General features: G+C 36.8%; 1 protein-coding gene across 10 annotated transcripts in view; it reads right to left on the bottom strand.

Moving 5' to 3' along the window:
- Positions 1-21,545, bottom strand: part of NRG3 (neuregulin 3) — a 1,141,239-nt gene that overhangs the window by 669,962 nt on the left and 449,732 nt on the right. The window lies entirely within an intron of this gene.

Below are 21,545 nucleotides of genomic sequence, written 5' to 3'. Positions count from 1 at the left end.
TAATGCTAATAAGCCAATAAAGGAAAATGCAAACATAAATTAAAAGAGACTATCAGATTGGATAAAAGAGCAAAACCCAATTGCATGCTGCCTGTAAGAAGCTAATTTTAAACATAAACTTTATAAACAGGTTAAATGTAAATGGGTAGGAGCAGATCACACAGACAATAACCAAAAGAGAACTGGAATAGTTACATTAAAGTCAGACAATGGGCTTCATAACCTCAAAAACTTGAGGGATAAAAAGGGATATTACAGAATGTTGCATGGATAGGTCAACTCTTTAAGGATTCATAACAGTTTTAAATGTATATGCAACTAGATAGAGAACTTCAAAATGCATGAAGAAAAACTGATAGAGTGTAAAGAGAAATTGACAAATCCACAGTTACAATCTGATATTTCAACCCATTCTCTTAATAATCGATAGATCAAGTACATAACATATCAGTAAGGATTAGAAGACATGAATGACAGTATCAACCAACTTAACAAAATTGATAACTATAGAGCATATCATCCCACCACAGCAGATAAACATTCTTTTCTAGTGTGCATGGAACACTTACCAGGACAGATCATATTTTAGTTCATATAACAAGTCTTACTCTATTTAAGAAAATTTGACTCATATAATGTATGTTTTCTGACCACAATGGAATTAAGTTAGAAATCAATAATAAAATTATATTTGGGAAATGCTCAAATATTTGGAAACTAAATGCATGCTTCTAAATAACAAAGGCATCAAAAAAAGAGAGATATTAGAATATTATATTGAATGAAAATAAAAGTGGAGCATATCAAAATTTGTGAGATATAGCTAAAGCAGCACTTTGAGGGAAATTTATAGCACTGGAAAGCTGCATTAGAAAGGAATGAAGTCATAGTCTTGGTTTCTACCTTAAGAAATAAGAAAGGGAGGGTGCCTGGGTGGCTCAGTTGGTTAAGCAACTGCCTTCGGCTCAGGTCATGATCCTGGAGTCCCGGGATCGAGTCCTGCATCAGGCTTCCTGCTCAGCGAGGAACCTGCTTCTCCCTCTGGGCCTCCCCCCCTCTCATGTGCTCTCTCTCTCTCTCTCTCTCATTCTCACTCTCTCAAAATAAATAAATAAATCTTTAAAAAAAAAGAAATAAGAAGGAAAATCAAATCAAATCAAAAATAAGTAATAATGATTAGATCAGAAATGAATAAAACAGAGGAAGGGAAAACAAAAAAGAAAAATCCATGAAATCAAAACTTGGTATTTTAAGAAGATCAATAAAATTTACTAACTTCTACCTAGAGTAATTAGGGAAAAGAAGTGAAAGAAGATACAAATTACAAATATCAGACATGAGGAGAGATGATATCACTACAGCTTCTAGAAATATTGGAAGGAAAATAAAAAATATTGTGAACAACTTTATGGCAATAAATAAACACTTCAGTGAAATGAATGAATTCTTTGAATGACACAAACAATCAAAACTCATTCAAGAAACTGATAACTTTAATTACCTTGTAGATAATTAATTACTGAATTATCTATACCAATAAATGGAATTATAGTTCAAACCCTTACATTGAGGTTTTCACCCCAGATGACTTCACCAGGCAATTGTACCATATATTTAAGAAAGAAATGCTACCATTCTACACAAACTCTTCCAGAAAATTGAAGAGGAGGTAACACTCCCCAACTTATTTTATGAGGCCAACATTCCCCGATACCAAAACCAAGCAAAGACATTACAAGAAAAATACATACCAGTGTTCTTCACAAACATACAGGCAAAAATTTGTAACACAATTTTAGCAAATTTAATCCAACAATATGTGAAAAGAATAATACATCCTGGCCAAGTAAGGTTTATCCTTGGCATGTAAGGTTTATTTAACACTCCCAAATCCATCAATAAAAGTCACAATATTAACATATTAAAAAGAAAAGCCATAAGATCATCTCAGTTTGTTGAATGCTGAGTGTGACTAAGTCCCCAGCTAACAATGGTGAGGTCCTAGCCTACCGTGCATCTGAGTCCTCCTGAGGTTTTGATTTATGAAAAAAGATTGGCACATGAAAAATGTGATTTTTATCATAGTGTGTGATCAAAGTTGTTTATGCCAATTGTATATATACATGCTTGGATGAAAAATATAAAATAAAGGACATCTGGATGGGGCGCCTGGGTGGCTCAGTCAGTTAAGCATCTGTCCTTGGCTCAGGTCATGATCCTAGGGTCCTGGGACTGAGTCCCACATCAGGCTCCCTGATTATCGGGGACCCTGCTTCTCCCTCTGCCTGCCACTCCCCCTGCTTGTGCTCTCTCTCTCTCTGACAAATAAGTAAATAAAATCTTTAAAAAAAATAAAATAAAGGACATCTGGAACCATAGATCATTAAATGTTAAAAGTAACACAGGCATATTTAGAGATTGAGAGTAAAATAAACTCATAGAACAACCAGAAAATATTTTCCACAGTGATTCTAATGTTATTTACTGAAGAAGATACAACACTTCTCCTTTTCTCTTTTTCCCTCCTTCTGCTTCTTTTTATCCATTATCATCATCATATTAAACAGAAGTCTCTAAATAAAAGTGTTCTAGAAGGAGATATTTTATTCTAGAAATTGGACAAAGAGAGTCTTTCAAAATGATTTGTTTCTATAATTCTGTATATACTACTTTGCAAATGTTATCATATCAAATAGCATCAAATGTAAATTACTGTATACACTATAACTCTGTGGCATAAAAGTAAAGAAATATAATCAACATTTCTCTTTCCTCTACAGACGGCAATTCACTGAAATGTTTGCTTTCCTTAACTGAGTCACAGGAACCCATGGTTTCATAAATAGAACATACAAATTCTCAAGGATTAATAACTTGTCTATATTTTACATGCATGTCTTAAAGTTATAAATTCACTAAGAGCCATGAAGAAAATTAGTTATATTATATATATAATATAATAAATAAAATAGTTATAAGTAAATAAAATTAGTTATATTATATATAATATAAATTATAAATAAATGAGTTATATTATATATATTATACATATATATACATATATCTCAACGAATATCACAAGAACCTAACTGTAAATGTCTGTAAAGCAAACAAAAATGTTAATATGGAACCCAGTCTCTTCAATAAAACCTAATGAAAACTTTCAGAAAGCCACAACTAAGCCATAGCTCCTCGTATTTAAATCTCCTTGACTTCTTCCTGTAATTATTTGCTTCATCTCAAATTGTCTGAACTACACTGAAATCACAACACTTGCTTACATGTTCTTTACCATCCTTGGCTCAACCACACATCCAGTCCAATACCATACTTCAGCATGATGAGATGGGAAAAAAATTCTGATTTTCAGAATTTTTCAGTTTTTCAGTTTTAGTATTTTTGTACTATTATAAAACAGTACCATGCCTGACATTTCATGAGCACTGAATAACTACATCTTCTCATTTCACAATATAGGTGATTTTTTGCAAGCCATTCCAATTTAGATTATGACTATATTCATTAGGTCATAATAACAAGAGTGAATTCAATTTATAACCTGCATTCCTAGAAGAATAAAAATGCTTCCCTAGTATGATAGAAGAATATATATTACTAAAATATTATAAGATGAAGGATTTCTTTATATTTTTGAAATTTCTTTACCACAATGGCAACATATCACTGTCACAGCTGTCATTGACATTGGCATGCCATTAATCTAGCACTTGGATACCCCAGGAGATCTGGCAACAGGAACATATCTGAGTGACTGCCCCAACAAAAAACAACTGTCAGTCTTGGGACAAGAAAAGAAGGGCCACATTAACTGGATTGAAAAAAAGTTCTACACCATCAAAGAAATAGACATATGCCTATTACCTTTTAAACCATCTGTCTTTTGGTGCAAGATGCTATCTCTGTATTAATTACGTTCATGTATAAGCCATGCAGACATGGCTTTGTTCTTAGCATGACACACAGTAGCTCAATCTCAGGGTTTCCTAATAGCATACAACTACTGCAGAGTCAAGGATGTGGCAGGCGGATCCCTATCTTCTCAAGGCCATAAACCTTGGAATCACTAGAAGGCAAATGGAATGTTACAGAGGTAGACTAAAGCAGAATTCAAAATGCAAGCCTTACTTTCAAATTACATTCCGACTCTACCATTTGTTAATTGAAGAAGTCAAAGCACATTAATTTGTTATTTCCTCAACTATAAAAGGAGGGAAACAATAACCACCTCGTAGATGGTTCTAAGGAATAACGAAGGCAATGCATTTAATAAGCTCAGTGCAGTTTCTGTTGCATCGTAAGAACTCAAAGAATGATAGCTGATTTGGGAGCTGCAGGGAGCACGGGCCTCTCTCTCTCCCCATGACCCTGTTTCTAACTTATATGCATACCGCAGTTAGCTATAAAATAATCAGTTACCTTGTTTAGAGGACAAATGAAAGATTTCCCAAATTTTAGACTTCCCAGTCATCTGTAAACTGGATTGGTAACCAAATATCAAATTATCCAATATGGTTATAGTGAACATATTGACAAGTCTTTGTGTCCCCAGGGTTTATTTTTGTAAAATAAAAACATGACACTTGGAAGAAATAACTTCTGAGGACCTAGAATTTATTAACACACAAGCACCTATGCACTGTCTGCAAAATCCGCACAGCCTATCAGATAATGAAGGAAGCATTTGAAGACAATGGGCAGGTTCACCTGAACCCATGATCCATCTACTTCTATCTGTACTTGAAAAGGCCTTGAAAAATGTAACAGGTACCCATGCCAACACAGCCACGTTCTTCAGCCCCAGGAAGAACAAAGCACTCTGTCACTGGAAGATTCAGCCAAGAAGCCAAATTCTTTCTGAGGCAACTCAGACAGTTCTCTAACCGTCTGTCCCCAAACAGACTGACAGATCTAGCTGTGAAGTCAGCCACTGAGGACTCCATCAGCACCGCCCACTTTGGGCAGCTGCAAGCTCAGCTGGTCCTAAACCTCTCCAGGCAGGCAGGTGCCTGGGCAAAGGAGCCCATTCATTATGAAGACCGCCTGTGAGGGATGGGCTGGGCTGGGCTTTGCCAGACTCGGAGTTATGCTCCTGGACATGGTCGGAGCGGGCTCTGGCGGGGGTGGGGGTGGGGTCCTGAAACCGCAATAAAATAGGGAGACTGTGGTAATCTGGTTACCCTCTCTGAATGAGGCATCAAAGAATGAGGGAGGATAATTTAGAAGAAAAGCAACACCAAGCCAGGGACAATAGATGGGAGGAGGGCTTGAAATCCCAATGCAAATTGCATGCCTCTAGGTACCAATTTGCCTTGTAGCAGAATTTAGGCTTCCTAAAGTTAAATTATGCATACAACAGCCTCATTATCCACAGTGGTATTTTCATATAAAGATCTGAAGACAAAATGTAAGCTTGCCTCTTGGAACCTTTAGAAAAAGTGACTGACTAATCCACATACGGAACAGCTCTGGTTCCACCTGCTGCTGCCTATACAGATGGGAAAGATGTGACCAAGGGGACTCCATGTGGCAGCCAGCACCACAGGCTCGGTGCTGCATGCATGGCCGTCCTGGGCCTCTCTTTCAGATGCTGCAATTTTGCAAACATTTTAAACACGTTATTCTAAAGTCGCAATGCACGCAGCTGGGTTGCAATAAGAAATGTTTCCTAAAACAATATTTGGTGGGTTTTTGTTCTCACAATAACATATTCTTTCTGGTATTAGACCAAAATAAACATGTTTGGGAGGTCTGTTTTTCTACACAAGAAAAAGGTGTGTATTTATTATTTATAAAGATATTCTTTAGGAGTTACTTTCCCCAAGAGGAATGATATTGTTGCTAGATGAATTTTTCACTCATTCAATAAGTATTATTGAACCACCACTCAGCTGAAAACCAGAGTTGAAAGATAAATTGGATATTGCCCAGCTTTCAAGATGTTCACTTTCTATTTGTGAAGTAAACAGGCCAATTCTGTTCTATACAACATGTTCTTTATCATGCGAGCTAAGCAGAGGCAAGAGCGGGAAGAGTAGCGACGTCTGAGCTATCCTCAAAAAACAATGAACTTGTCAGAAAGACAGGGAAGGCAAAGTACAGCCTTTGCAAAGATATAAAGGTTATGTGGTCTGCGAGCATGTGTGAGAAGCTTCATGGAAAAGAACATAAACTCTAAGACTGTTGGATGCAAAGGAGGCCTGTGCCATGGAGTATATTTCATGCTGTGTTGAGTTTAGATTTTATACTGAGGATCACAGAGCATTATGAAGAATTCTGTGGGGGAATGAAAAATGATCATTTAGAAATCTCTTGTCTTTCCTCTGCTTATGCAATTCCATATCTAAACCACAGGAATTGTGGAAAATAAACTATAAGAACCGAAACCACCTATGACACCACAAACAAGATCATATGTTTATGTTAAATCGAACATTCTGGAAACAGAATGGAGAGTCTGTTGACCAGAAGAAACTGGAATTACAAGACTTAGGAGAAAATGGTGATAATACAAGTAAGATGACTTATTTTATTTTAAATAAATTGAATAATTTATAGAAAAAAAAACACTTTAGTGTGGAATATAATGGCGACATGAATTTTTTAAAACATGATTACAAACCAGGCAGGATAAGCCAAAGGGGCTAATAGCAGTACTTGGAGGGGACACTAGCTTAGATGATGACTTTCTACGATGAGCTCATGTTGAAGACAGTGAGGTCCACTGAGCCTCCACCTTCTCTAAAGCACTATGGCCATCTGTCACTCTTTTCCTGTTTCTCCTTACCATCTCACTGTGGATTCAATCTGTAATTCCCAAAACGAACACTTATTGTGTGTCCAGGTGTATTCCCTGTGAAGAAAATGAGTTTCACAGGGTGTGCAGAATTTGATAGGGCTGTCAGTGATTCTAAGTATTTGCTTAGCTCATAAATTAGGTCCTCTGATTTTTAAAAGAAAACAGGGAGAAAGATGTGATGTTGAAGAAAAACAGTCTGTGTCTAACCTGGAAATGTTAAGTTTTGCAGCTGACCCAAATTTTGATCACTTCTCATAGGCCTGTCCTCCACCTCATCCATAATTAACTCCAAACTCATCCTAAGGAAATTTTCTACTGTATCCTTCTCCTGAGAAAAACAAAACTGAGTGGCTAGAACCCCACTAGTTTTCAGAATCCCAGCCACCAAATGACACAAACATTTCTTGGGAGTTCAAAAAAGAGGGAGGGGCACCTGGGTGGCTCAGTCAGTTAAGCGTCTGCCTTCAGCTCAGGTTATGATCCTGGGGTTCCTGGGATTGAGCCCCGCATCAGGCTCCCTGTTCAGCAGGGAGTCTGCTTTTCCCTCTGCCCCTCCCCTTGCTTGTGCTCTCTCTCTCTCTCAAATAAATAAATAAATAAACTTAATTTAATTTAATTTAATTTAAAAAAAGAGGCAGAGAGATAAAAAGTGGTAATAAAGGAACCAGGTGAGCAGCAATGAAGAGTCAGCAGATGGAAAGACTGAATGGATAACAAGAAAGGTAAGTAAATAGACCATCCTTGGTCACTGGATGTCACCAATTCTTTTTGATCTAGAAAAAGGAACATTTATTTATTCACTAACTCACTAAATATTTAATGCCAACCATGTGCCAGATACTTTTCTAAGTCTTCACAGAACTAAACAGAAGAAGTCCCTTCCTGGATCTGACATTTAGGTGAGGAAAATAAAATAGTTTCTAAATCTCTGGCTTGGCAAACTGAATTATCATTGTGTCCCTGAGACAGAAAATTCATGTCTGCTGTAGGGAAAAAAAAAAACAAAAACCTATTCTGCCTTTGGCATACTGAATTTGAAATCTATGTCTTCTATACACCTACTTGAGGGATTACACATCCTACAGGATATAAAGACATTGTACATTCTATACCTTTCTGGAAAATGCAAGACTGATATCCCAGAAACAAAATAATTCAATTTTCAGGAGCTGGGGACAATGAAAGGTCACAGTCAACTGATCAGAAAGGTAAGCTAATGAGCACAAATGACCTGCATGTACACACAGGAGCGAGAGGCAAGCTGAGTGTGGCCTAAGGGTGATATTCATTTCTGCCTAACAATGCTAAACAAGCAGCCTGGAAATTGTTCCATGGTTTTATCTAGATGAGGTTCCCTTGTTCACCATGAAGACAGCCTCCATAGGCAAACTCAGCTCTGCTTTAGCTGGGATTACAGAAAACGGAACTGACAACATTGGCAAAGCAGGCCACACCAGGGCCCAGGGTAATCCTAAATAAACAAGACTCCTGGTCCAATCCTGTCATTTTACCAGCAGAGAAAGGAAAAGGTCCATTGAGGCAAAGACGTTAGTTCCTCTAACAACAGTAGCCAAGTTGGATTTGGAATCCACTTCAGAGCACTTCTGATTTCCCACTTTTCCCTTAATTTAGCAGCATGATTTCAACAGACCTGGTTTTGAAGGATATCTCCTCAAAGACTGCATTGGGAGGCAAAGCAACTTACTCACTTAATTCTGTGATTAATAATTATTAAGTATGGTAGTATCATGGTTAACCTAGTCCTTTCTACCACCCAAGTCCCCATGTTCCTTTAGTGATAGCAGCAGCACAATGGTCTCTAGAGTCTTATGATAGTTATAGAAATGTCTTGAACACTCTTTTAAGTTCTTAATAACCACAGTTTAAGTCCTTCGCCTACTTCTTCAAAGCAAAACTGCCATGTATTCTTCTCATGGGGGCCGAGATGTTTTGGCCTAAATAGACATGGAAGGGAGATGTGTAGAGAAGCAGAAGCTTCTGGGTACATACATGTCCCATGAATGGCTCCAGGTACTTGATAGTGTTAAACTACCATCAGTTAGGGCCAATACGGAATTTCCTGTAGAAGGCTATCATTATTTTAGGCCCCAAATCTCCCTCACTCCTCAACTATGAACACCATGGTAAAAATCACATATATGATTTCTTTGTCTTCAACAAAAGGCATATGATTATGAGGTAAAAATCATGTATGTTTAGCAGAACTCATTCATGTATCCAAAATAATATCATCCTTCAAAGGTGTCACCTTGGGAGGCACTATCCTTACACAGACAGCCACCGCCTTCTCATTTCCTGCCAGTTTCACTGTATGATCCACTCAAGAAGATTAAATCACATTACCTGCTAGGCTCAGCCTGCCTTTTCCTGAATGCAGTTTCGCCCATATTGATTGCCATGCTTATTTTGCTTCAGGCCGTTTCAAGAACTCAAATCATTCCTCAAAGATGAAGATCGACTCTGGTGTTTGCTAACCAGCATGTGAGAGTGTGCCCAGGCTCCACAAGGGGCTCAGAAAGTAAGTTTCAAAAGTACTTCTAAGCAGTAAGTGTTTTGCCTGGCCAGGTATAACTACTTTTAACAGACCTCACACATTGCTAATTATAGACCTCACACAGCTTTTATTTTTTATGCACTGTATTATATCTAAACATCATATGTGTATACATATCATTTTAAATATGGACATAAATTCAGTATGGAAATTGCATTATTCTGATAATGGGTAGAAAAACAAATATGTATATCTATTTGAATACACACACACACACACACACACACACACACACACACATTCAGCTAGTGATTGTCAAGTCCAAACTCATCGTTTTAGACTTGAGGAAGTAACATCCAATGGCACGAATTTTGGATTTTTGGATAGAGAAAAGAACCTGGAGCAGAACCTGGGAAAGCTTACATCCCACAAATTGTTTTTTATGTTCTTCATCTCTTTTTAATGTCAGTTACAAGAATGCTGGAAACAGACGGGTAAGTCATTTTTCCTATTTTGGCGCTAATCTCCCCATCCAAAAATGAGAAGGTTCATTGAGATGATCTCTGCGGTCACTCCAAATTTAAAACTCTGCCATCCGGCAATTTCAGAAGACTGGGCAGAACAGAGATAATGAACAAAAAGTTTGGAATTTCATAAGAAGATGAGGAAACGTGATTATGGTTTTAAAATCGCATCAGTCCACAACACTCACTTCTTAAATGACATCAACTCATGTAGATTAATGTAATATTCTGAGGTCAAGCTAATGAGAGAAAATAAGTGATAAAGCTCTTTATAACTAAAAATGTCACAAGAGATAACATTCACTAAGTGTTGAATATGTGCTAAGGACCTTCCTAAGTTATCTTATTTAATTCTCTCCAAAACCCTAATAGGTAGATTGCATTATTATCCCAAGAACTAAGTGGGGTTTAAAGAGATTGAATAAGTTGCCCAAGCCTGTATGGCTGGTTAGTAAGCAGCAGAGCTCATATTTCCAACTAGTTAAATCTGGCTCTTCTTTCATTAGAAGAAAGGTTAGAATGAGGGAGTCGGAAAAAACGATTTAGAATCAAAGAGGTCATGCCCAAGCAGGTAGAGTCTTAACTTTCTATAACTGTCCCATCATATACATACAGCATTTAACCCTGTCCACTTAGCCATTCCTTTGTTTTCTTCCAAGCCTTCAATTGCCAGAGAGGATGAAATGGGTGTGCAGTCAGTCCTGTAAAGGCCTCCAAACTGTTGGCTTGGAATATATAAACTCCTATCTGTTCACCCTGACACAGCTAGAAACCAAACACAAGTTCATAGGATCTGGTTTAACTGGCCTGGGGACAGTGTCCCTTCCCAGTCACACACCCATCACTGGGCTGTATATGGGCTGCCCTAGTTTTCTGAGAACACCTCCATAGAAAGATCAGAGGGCCTTTAAGAGGCCAGGGCTGGTCATACTCACTGCTCCATTGTGACTTGGGTAAGGTCATTCAAGAGATGGCATCTGAGACTGAGGGTGTTCAGCCAGCACAAACTGGGCCCTGCCTCAAAGGACAAGATTCAGGATACTGCATTCAGGATTGGCTCAACTAAACGATGATGTGATAATCCTAATGCTATTTGTATGGTGCTTTTCTGTTATCAACCCACTTTTATGGACATTGTTTAATTCAGCATAGTTTTGTGACTGAACAGGAATTATTATCTTGCAATAGAGGTAAGACAGCCAAAGTTCCAAGAGTAGGTATAGCATCTAAGCTGCATGGGCTAATGATGTTGCCTCAAATCTTCTTGTCTTGTGATCCTTTGCCTCTATCTACTTTGGCAATAATCCTTTTTACATAGGAAGTGCCATCTGGAAACATCCCTAAATCCAGTACAAATCTAAGGAAAGAATGGAATCCTATCATTTAAAGATTAGTGAGAATCCAATGAATCTGGGCACTTGCCTTTCAGGGTACTTTGGGGTACTGAACTCTCATCGCAGGCTCTAGAAGCCAGGGAGGTAGCGGACGCAGGGAAAGAGACTAAAAGGGGACCATAACATAGAGTCCTCATCTTCTATCTTTTTGCATTTCAGATCTTCTGCCAATCTTTTCTTTCTACATAGGAGTTGTCTAAGGATAACTTTTGCTGCCTGTTTGGAATTGTTTTCGCAAATTATTTGCTAAGATTCTGGCCCCCACAATACAGACTCAGATATGCCAGGATGCCTTTGTAATACCCTTCATGAGAGTCAACTTCCAAGAATTTGTACATCAAGCCTTCTGCTCTTCTTTTTCCTTTCTTACTGATTATTTACTATGTGGGAGGCCCTGTGTTACTTACCGGTGGCACAGAATAAACAAAGTGTCCTTGCTTGTGAATATTTAGGAGAAAGGGAAGTGCCCCTGGAAGAGAACCAATATTCCTTGAGTACTGAGCCAGCACCAGGCTCATGTCCTGGCTGCCTAATAACAATCACTGACTCCTGTTTTATTGTTCTGATTTTGCAGAGAGGTTAAATGATTTGTTCCAAGTGATACAGCCAGGATGTCGCGTAATCATGATTTGTTGGTGGAGAGAGCATCCGTAAGATGGAGTTCAGACTCTCAAGGTGATACGATCACAGGCGATACATTCCAGATCTACCATTTACTACTTGAACGATTGTGGACAAGATGTTTAACTTTTCAATGCCTCAGTTTCTTTGTCTATAAAATGGGAGAGCAGTTGGAAATGATAAAATGGGAGAAGAGCTGGAAACTTCCTTCATGTTTAGAGTGAGTATAAAATAAGATAATACAGGGAGTGCACCCAATACCAGTGCATGGAAAGTATTTGGTAAATTCCTGGTAACAATTAAGCAGCAAGACCTAACTTGCTCATCTATTTTCCTGATCCTACCTGGCATCTCGTATGTCTGTATCTTCTAGTTTTTGTCTTGGTTTAGTTTGGTTTAACCAGAATGAAAAAATAAAGACCCATTTTTTTCAGTACAGCTAGTGAGTGCTATCTCAATCATAAAAACATTTATTTCACTAATCACTTGGTCCATCTCCACTTGTATACAGGTGGAGAAGAGACTAAGTCAAAAGATCATTTCATTATGCTGCTTGGGAACAGACAGGCAATGCTGTTACAGTGTCAAATATTTAGAGAAAATTATTTAAGATAAAAGTATAGGTACTTGGTGAACCCAAAAGGAAACAATTACCTCAAGCAATAAGGCCCCACTTTTTAAAAGTAATCTCTACACCCAATGTGGGGTTCAAACTCACAACCACAAGAAGGGTCCCATGCTCTACAGACTAAGCCAGCCAGGTGCCCCAAGGCCCCACTTGTGAGTAATGCTAGATGAACCCACCACTTGAAGATATCTCACTCTTTCCTATTAGGAATCTCAGAGAGTAACATCAGATCAGTAGTCAAGGGATTAGCTAGAAAGAAATGTCTCCTTCCGTTGAACAATCCTTAGGAGGAGTAACACGAGACTTCCCCATCTTTGGCAACACTGACAAGCTAACTTCTAGTGCTGATGCTTGACTGAGATTTGACATTTCCTGAAATGAATTCCTTATACCTAGATAAGTGGGGGGAGGGAAAGAGAAAAGGGCGGGGGCAGAGAGAAAGAGAAAGGGAGGGAGAGGGAGAGGGAATTTTTTATTGTTGGTCAGATAGCGGACATCTGCCTCTCTAGTTTTTGTATCCTGCCTCTGCCAAAATTGTAGCCCTCCCTGGATACACTTCTTAGCGTATTTTGCAAATAGAAAAAAAAAATGATTGAAAGAAATTGCTGGCATATTCAACCCAGCCACCCTATGGCCCTTTCACATACAATAGCCTAAAGTGGTTGATGTGTTATATTGTGGAAAATACAATATTATTCTTTTGTGCTCAGTTGTGTCAATATCATTCATTTTCTTTCAATTTTATTTGAATGAAAGTTGAAATTTCCACACTACTTTGATAGTTGTATAAAAACAGTTTATATGGTAGAGAATTCTTCTACCCCATGGCACAATAGCACACTAACATTTTGGGGGTATTCATTATTTGCAGGATAACAGACATAAACCCAGAAATGAACAGTATTCAATCTGAGTCTGCCTGATAGAAAAATCCATAATTCACCTCTTTGACTTGCTCAGGAAACACAGCACAAGTCACATCACCTTTTTGGTGCCTGCTCTAACCTTCTATTCACAAAACAGAAAGCACAAGAATGAAGAAGATGAATGATATTGCATCAATGCCACACAGACAATTGGAGGTCACTTGTAGAGGAAAAGATTACTCTGACAATCGTGAGAAGGATGGATTGGAGGAAGTGACTGGAGGCTCCTAAAGAAAGCTGTGAAGGGGCAATGGAAATCACCAAGGAGATATAATGAAGGACTGAAAAAGAAGCTACATCAAGAAGGGGAGGTGAGTATTACTGCAGAAATAATCTATCTGCAGACAGATTGGCAACATGTTGGTTAAGAAGTTTGAGGAAGAAGGAGGGTTGACGCCAATGTTATCATCATCATCATCATCATCATAATCAACCATGATACATCAAAGAAAGGGCCAAATTGGGAGAAACAATTTAAGTTGAAAGGCGCTGACATTATGAGCTAGCTTAAGACACCGTCCGATTTACCTGTTCAAACTTCTACCCTTGACTCTTACCTCCCTAAGCACTCTTATTCAAGGGCTCCTTGTTACTGTTCCTGATACATGCTTCTTGTTTGCCTCTTTGTTTTGGTGAGTTATTTAGCTTCCCTTTTGTTTCACTTCCCTTCCCCCATGACGTGGACTATAGATGATTTTCCTGGAAGTCAGATAACTGTCTACCTCCCCTCCTCCCTGGCAGCAGAATTCCAGTAAAAATTGGAATTCTCCCAGACGCTCCAACTTGGACCATCCAGGGCATCAGAAACCATCAGCCAATCAGTGGAGGGCTTCTTCAAGGACTTCTAAAAAAATTTTTTTAATGCAAAGCAATTTGTGAAATGAAACACTATCACCTTCTGTTCAACTAAGAGATCTTGAAATACAGCAAGGGGCAACATGGAAGGTATTTTAAAATCTCACCCATAGCAGTTTAAAACCTTGTGCCAATTTATTTTTCTCTAGTTCTGCAATCTCATAAGAATTTGTACAAAACGTATTCATAAGCAACTGTAGGGGAAGGTTGGGAGATGGCAGCTTACATGCATCTGAGCTGTCATTCACCCCCAACAACCACTGAGACAACATAGAGGGTGCTGGTAAAGCCTCAGACATTGTCAAGGGGTCTGAAGTCTAGAGCTGGTGCAAGAGTTTCACTACTTTGAGATTGATAAGATCTTGGGAATTAATGCTGGAGACTTCCAGAAGATAATAATGGTGGACCCCAGCAGGCAGATGACCTTCAGAGAACTTTGGATCCCAGAAAAAAAGGGGTGGCATCAATCCATAGGAGGGTGCCTGATTTCTCTAGCTCCCAAACAGCTGAGGGAAAGATGAGCCAGTAGTAAGTAGGGAGTCCTGTCTATATCCGAAGCTAGAACATCTGGAAGAAAAAGAAAACAGGCTTCATGAGCTTTTTTAGTAGAAAATTGACACCATGCTTTTGCTCCACTGTTAGACCATGGTAGAAGAGACCGCAACACTTCCTACCATTTGTGGCATGGCTCCAACTTAATCTACTTACAGAGCTCAACCTGAGTTCCAGGGAGCAGATGAAGGAAAATTCTAGCACATTTAAGAAGTCCTGCATCCAGAGAAGAAAACAAGTGAAATAATCAGGAAAAATCCTAATAAATTACAGTTTCTGAGAGCTACAGATTAATATATGAACTAAAAAGTAAGAAAAAGAAATTGTGGTATTAAGCACAGCTGTATATATAGAATGTTTCTCTAATTCTTCCTGTAATCATAAAAAGTAACCAAAAATATATACACAAACTCCATCTTCAGGGACTTTAAATGAAGTTACAGTTTTCATATTCAAAAACATAAGTAAGCACTCACATAAGTAACTGAGACTGAGTAGAAGCCACATGGGAGGAAGGGAAGAGAAGACATATGGGACATGTCAAGAGAGCCCAGAGGCAGAAAAATTTCCAAAAGCCTAAAAAAAATACCCTTCTTGGAAATGAGAGACTCTCTTAAAAAGTTCAAAAACAATACTTCTGGTTTGGAATAAAACACAGGATCGAGGAACCTCTTAAACCAAGATGAGTTCAAGATAGTATAAGAAAAATATCTCAAATATCTCAAAAATAGCAACAAAATGTATCCACTCACAAGAGAAATATTGTAATGAAACACAGGAAAATATGACCAAGTATTTAGCTAAGAATTAAAAATGAATTAATGAAGTAATCATACTGATGAAGGTAAAACCACAAAGCAAAAATGCAAAAAACTGTGAAAAAGATAGTGTAACCATAGATGAAATGTAAATATGAGCTGGCAAAAATAAGGAAAGAAATAGAAAATTTAAAAGATTTTATGATAGAAGAAAAAGATAAAACTGAAGAGAAAACAGAGATTATATCTGGTGGTAGATTTGAAAAAAAAGGTTATAACAGGTAGAAATAAAAAATCAAATAAAAAGAAAAAGAAATAAAGATAAAAAGTCTTAAAAAGGCTTACAGAGAAAATGAGAAATGCATAGTGTCGGCCAAGCAGATTCATTATATATAATTCAAGTCCCTGGAAAAAAAAGCCAAAACAGAGAGACACAACAAATATTACAGACATCAGTTAATATGTTAAATAACACAGATATTTTTAATAAAAATGTAAAATAAAGAAGACAACTCAAAATTGAAATAGTTCCAAATAGTATCACATAAAATTGGTTAATAGAGTCAACACTGTGAAACATCCTTAAGTACTAGAATTTATACATGACTTCCATTCATAGTTTTTTTGCCTCATTATCCAAAATATTTTTTTCTTAATTTTTAAAAGGGAAAATTTGACTAGTCTCAGATCTCTGCACATCATCCAACAACACAGAAGACACTCCAGAAAAAACAACAATGGTTTCACATCTCTCACTTAATTACACGTTTCAACATGAAAGACCCAAGTTAATATTGTCCCCTTCAATGATATAGGACGTTAATTCATCTCTCACAGATAGTGATGGTGAAGTGAACAAAAATAATTAACAATACAGAAAAGTCTATATAACATAATTAATAAGACAGAACTTACTGACATAATATACACACGTATATGTATATAATTATGTACATACTTGTATATGTGTTTGTATGTATAAAATAACATTTGTTGTACAATAGAAAGTACAGTTTTATGTGCCCATGTGATGGCCACAAAAACCTATCATATAACAGCACACAAATACATCAATAAATACACAGAGAATATTTTTTTAATAAAGAACACATAATACCATACAAGTTAACAACCAAATGAGAAAACAAAGACTCTCCCAACTAGGGGGGGAAGAAAAGTCCTAATTTTGTGTCATAAAAAATTGCAAATTTAAATCCCAGATTTAAAAAAATATTTAAAATCATAACCTTCATATAGGTAAAGCTGTATGACATGAATAATAGTCTCAGCAAAACATAATTCACGGAGGCCATTAAAGTAAGATGCAAAATCTAAATGGACAAAATAGATGAAATTGGCAAAGCACCCCCCCCATGCAATCAAAAAACCAGCAGGCTCAGAATTTTTCACAGGAGATTTCTATTTAGATCTTTAATGCAGATAATGATAATATTATTTAAACTCTATTAGAATATAAAAGAAAAGGGAACTTTTCAAATTAGTTTTAAAGAAGAGTGTATAATAGTCATTCCAGAATCTGATCAAGATAGCATAGGAAATAAAACTACACATCAATATTACTTAAAAATAGTACTGTAAAAGCCCCACATAAAATATCGCCAAATTGAATGCAGCAGCATGTTAAAAGAACAATAAATCATGATCAAGTGATGTTAATACCAGGAATGTAAGAAGCGTTCAATAGTAGATCTATTTATATAAACAGTCATATTAAGGAGTCCAAGGAGGAAAATCATATAATCATCTCAAAAGATGCTAAACAGTACATTGACATATTTCAGTTATTATTTATTTAAAAAAATCAATAAAATAGTAATCAATGTTAACTAAAATTATTGTGATAATCATCTCACTATATATATATATCAAATCATTATGTTGTATACTTTAATACAATGTTGTATGTCACTTATATCAATAAAACTGATAAAAGCTACTAATGGATGGATACCAGTTTTTTTCAAGAGGAATATATTTATATCAACCTAAAATGGTATCATGTTTACTTTTTAAAAAAATTTTTATTGTTATGTTAATCACCATACATTACATCATTAGTTTTTGATGTAGTGTTCCATGATTCATTGTTTGCATATAACACCCAGTGCTCAATGCAGAATACCCATTGCTCCTCCATGCAGAACACCCAGTGCTCCTCTTTAATACCCATCACCAGGCTAACCCATCCCCCCATCCTCCTCCCCTCTAGAACCCTCAGTTTGTTTTTCAGAGTCCATCGTCTCTCATGGTTCATCTCCCCCTCCGAATTCTCCCCCTCCATTCTTCCCCTCCTGCTATCTTCTTCTATTTTCTTTTTTTTAACATATAATGTATTATTTGTTTCAGAGGTACAGATCTGTGATTCAACAGTCTTGCACAATTCACAGCGCTCACCATAGCACATACCCTCCCCAATGTTTATCACCCAGCCACCCCATCCCTCCCACCCCCCACCACTCCAGCAACCCTCAGTTTGTTTCCTGAGATTAAGAATTCCTTATATCAGTGAGGTTATGTGATACATGTCTTTCTCTGATTGACTTATTTCGCTCAGCATAACACCCTCCACTTCCATCCACGTCATTGCAAATGGCAAGATCTCATTCCTTTTGATGGCTGCATAATATTCCAGTGTGTGTGTGTGTGTGTGTGTGTGTGTGTGTGTGTGTGTGTGTGCGTGTGCGTGTGTGTGTGTGTGTGTGTGTGTATAGTATCATGTTTAATGTGAAACATTACAGGAATTCCTACTAAAGTGGAATAAGAAAATGATGTCCCCTATTATCAATATTCCTTAAGATCATATCAGTTCATTAGAAATCAATTAGCCAATAACATTCAATTAAAAAATAGAAGAAACTGAATGTGTAAACTTTGAATGGAGGAGAAAAAATTATCACTAAAGTTAGAATTGCATTGGTGGAAAATCCCAGAATCAACTGAAAAATTACCATATAAAGTTAATATACTAAAATCAGTAGCTTGCATATAGGAAAATAATAACTACTGTAAGATATATTAATAAAAGATCCCACTTATAACCAGAAAAAAAAATAAAATATCTTAAAACCAATAAAACATATATAAGAAATATAATGGGAAAAATTAAAACACTACTAATTGAAACCAAAGAAGTCTTAAATATAAAGTTGTAATAGGTTCTAAACAGGAAACCTCACGATCATTTACAAGCCACTTCTTTTTTTTTTTTGTCACTTCCCCATTAGTAGACTTAAATATATTATCATTGCCCTCATAAAATTCCCTACAGGTTTTTTTTTCTTTTAATAAGATAAGCTTACTCTAAAGTCAACATGGAAATTATATCAAATAAATATAAGCCAGTGAAGCTCTTAAAAAAGGATGATGAGAGAGAACTGGTCCTACCAGATGTTAAAATGCATTATAAATGTGTACAAGGAGCTGGGAAACTAATAGACATGTGAACAAGGAGATGAGAAGAGAAATCCCAAGGACATCTGTTGTAGGCACCATTTTAAAATGGGCCCCAGGACTCGCTGTGTCATCCCTTCCCCTAGCATGTAGATAGGACCTGTGAATATGATGGAATGTCACTCCATGATCAGACTACATTACCTGGCAAAGGTGAAGGGTTTTACAGAAGCAGTGAAGGTCCTTTATCAGCCAGCCAAGGTTTGGGTAGGAACTGCAAGGCCCTCTTGGGGCTCAGAGTGGCCCCATGTTGACAGCCATCAAGAAAGCATAGAATTCGGTCCTACAACTTCAAGGAATTGAATTTTGCCAACAACCATATGAGGCAAAATTAGCATAACCCAGCCTATTCTGACGAATACAATGACTCAAAATCCAGGAAATTCAGAAAATGAACAAATAAACTCACCTATACAAATATATATATATTATATATGTATATATTATATATATATATATATATATTATTTTTTAATGTTCTGTGCAAAAAGAACCCCGTAGGAAAAATCAAAAGATAAATGATAACCTGAAAAATTAATTTTATTTCTAAACTATTCCAAAAATTGCTTATCTTCCTATTATGTAAAGTGCTCTTAGAAAAGTAAAGTAGAAAAAGACAACAATCAGAGAATAAAGGTGCTAAAGAAACAGACAATTGTGAAACAGGAGTTGTGAATAGCTCTTAGACATATGAAGAGAGCCCAGTCACATTCCAAATAAGAAAAATAAATTTCAACTGCACAGTGGTACAATTTCTCACCTATCAGATTGGCCAGAAAAAATTCCAAAATTTTGACAATGTTGATAAAGCTGCAGGAAGGCAGGCATGCCTCTACATTTCTGGTAGGAACACTGGTGGTAGAAACCCTTGGAAAACAATTTGACATTATCCAACAAAATATACAAACACATACAAATGACACCACAATTCTACCTCTGGGAATGTGTCCTAGACATACTTGATTACATGAGAAGGGACAATGTTATTCATTGCCGCACTGCTTGTATTAACAAAATTTAAAACAACCTAAATATCTATAAACGAGGGACCAGGTATATTCATATCCATCTTCTACTGAAGACTGTTAAAGTCCTTTCCTGATTTTATTATTACAAATAATCTTTCAATGACTGAAGACATTATGTCACATGCCCCATATGGTGACAATATTCAAGGTATACTATGAGCCTCCAAACAAATTATAATACAGTCCTCAGGTGAACTGAAAAGATGGGATGGGACAGTGGTAGTTTATGTATCTTTCTGTACGTACATGTATGTGGATGAGGGAAGGAACTCTAAAATTATTCTAGGGTTTATCTTTCTTGCATGTAAGAGAGAACAGTAGGAACTTGATAGTGTCTTGGTGGAAGAAACAGAGCACCTCTTATTCCCATCTGATGGTCGATGCTGGAAGACAGAATAAAATGTTGAGTCTCCAAATGATTTAATTCAACCTCAGATAAAATTGTGTTGAACCTGAAAGCCATATGTTTCATTGAACAGTTAATGAATAATCTTAAAAAACAGAAAGACTGTTGACACAGTTGCTTTGAAAATACATTGCATTAAGCCAGCCATTACAAGCCGTTACTGAGATAATGGTAAAAGCTTCAGACTATTTACAAGTCCGATATCTTGAGGACATTAAGTCTATATACATTAGGCGCGTTAAGGTAAAGGTCCTTTCTTGTCAGATTTAAACTTATTTGAAATCTTGTCATCATGAAATTGAGTCCTGGCTAGTTTGTTTACAAGAAGCTCTCCTGGGATATCCTGACCCAACTAAAACAATTTATTGTTAAATAACCCCTCACTTAAGACACTGATATTATTTTAACTGGTTTGTGGCCTGAAGTTATATTGCTCATTTTATATTTGTATTAGGAAATTGACTTATTCATCAATCTTTAATACTTAACCTACTAACAGTGACCTCACCAATCTTATGATATATAACCCAAAATGTACGTAAGTAGTATATAAAGTATATATCCGTAGTATATAAACCAGTGCAGTCCAGCAGAATTCTCTGCAATGAGAGCAACAGGTGGTGTTTTCCAAATATGCACTTAGCAATATGATAGCCATTAGCCTCCTATGACTCTTGATAAGTTGAAATGTGGCTGTTGGGACTAAGAAATGGAGTTTTTAATTTCAATTAATTTTAACATAAATAACCACATGTAACTGTAGATGGATGGTATGGATTCTCCTGGAAAAAGTTTTTTCTTCCCTTTATAAGTGATGCTAGTAAAACAGATGCAGGTTACAATTATCATCTGAGGTACAACATGGACTCATAAATACAGAGAACAAACATGGTTGCCAGAGAGGAGTGCGTGGGGGGATTGGTGAAATAGGTAAAGGAGATTAAGAGTTACAAACTTCTGGCTATAAAATAAATCTCAGGGATGAAAAATACAGCATAGGCAACATAGTCACTAATATAATAACGTCATATGGTGACAGGTGGTAACTAT

This window comes from Zalophus californianus, chromosome 15 (genome assembly GCF_009762305.2).
Source record: "Zalophus californianus isolate mZalCal1 chromosome 15, mZalCal1.pri.v2, whole genome shotgun sequence".
Lineage (NCBI taxonomy): Eukaryota > Metazoa > Chordata > Mammalia > Carnivora > Otariidae > Zalophus > Zalophus californianus.
This window is presented reverse-complemented; position numbering and strand designations above follow the sequence as displayed.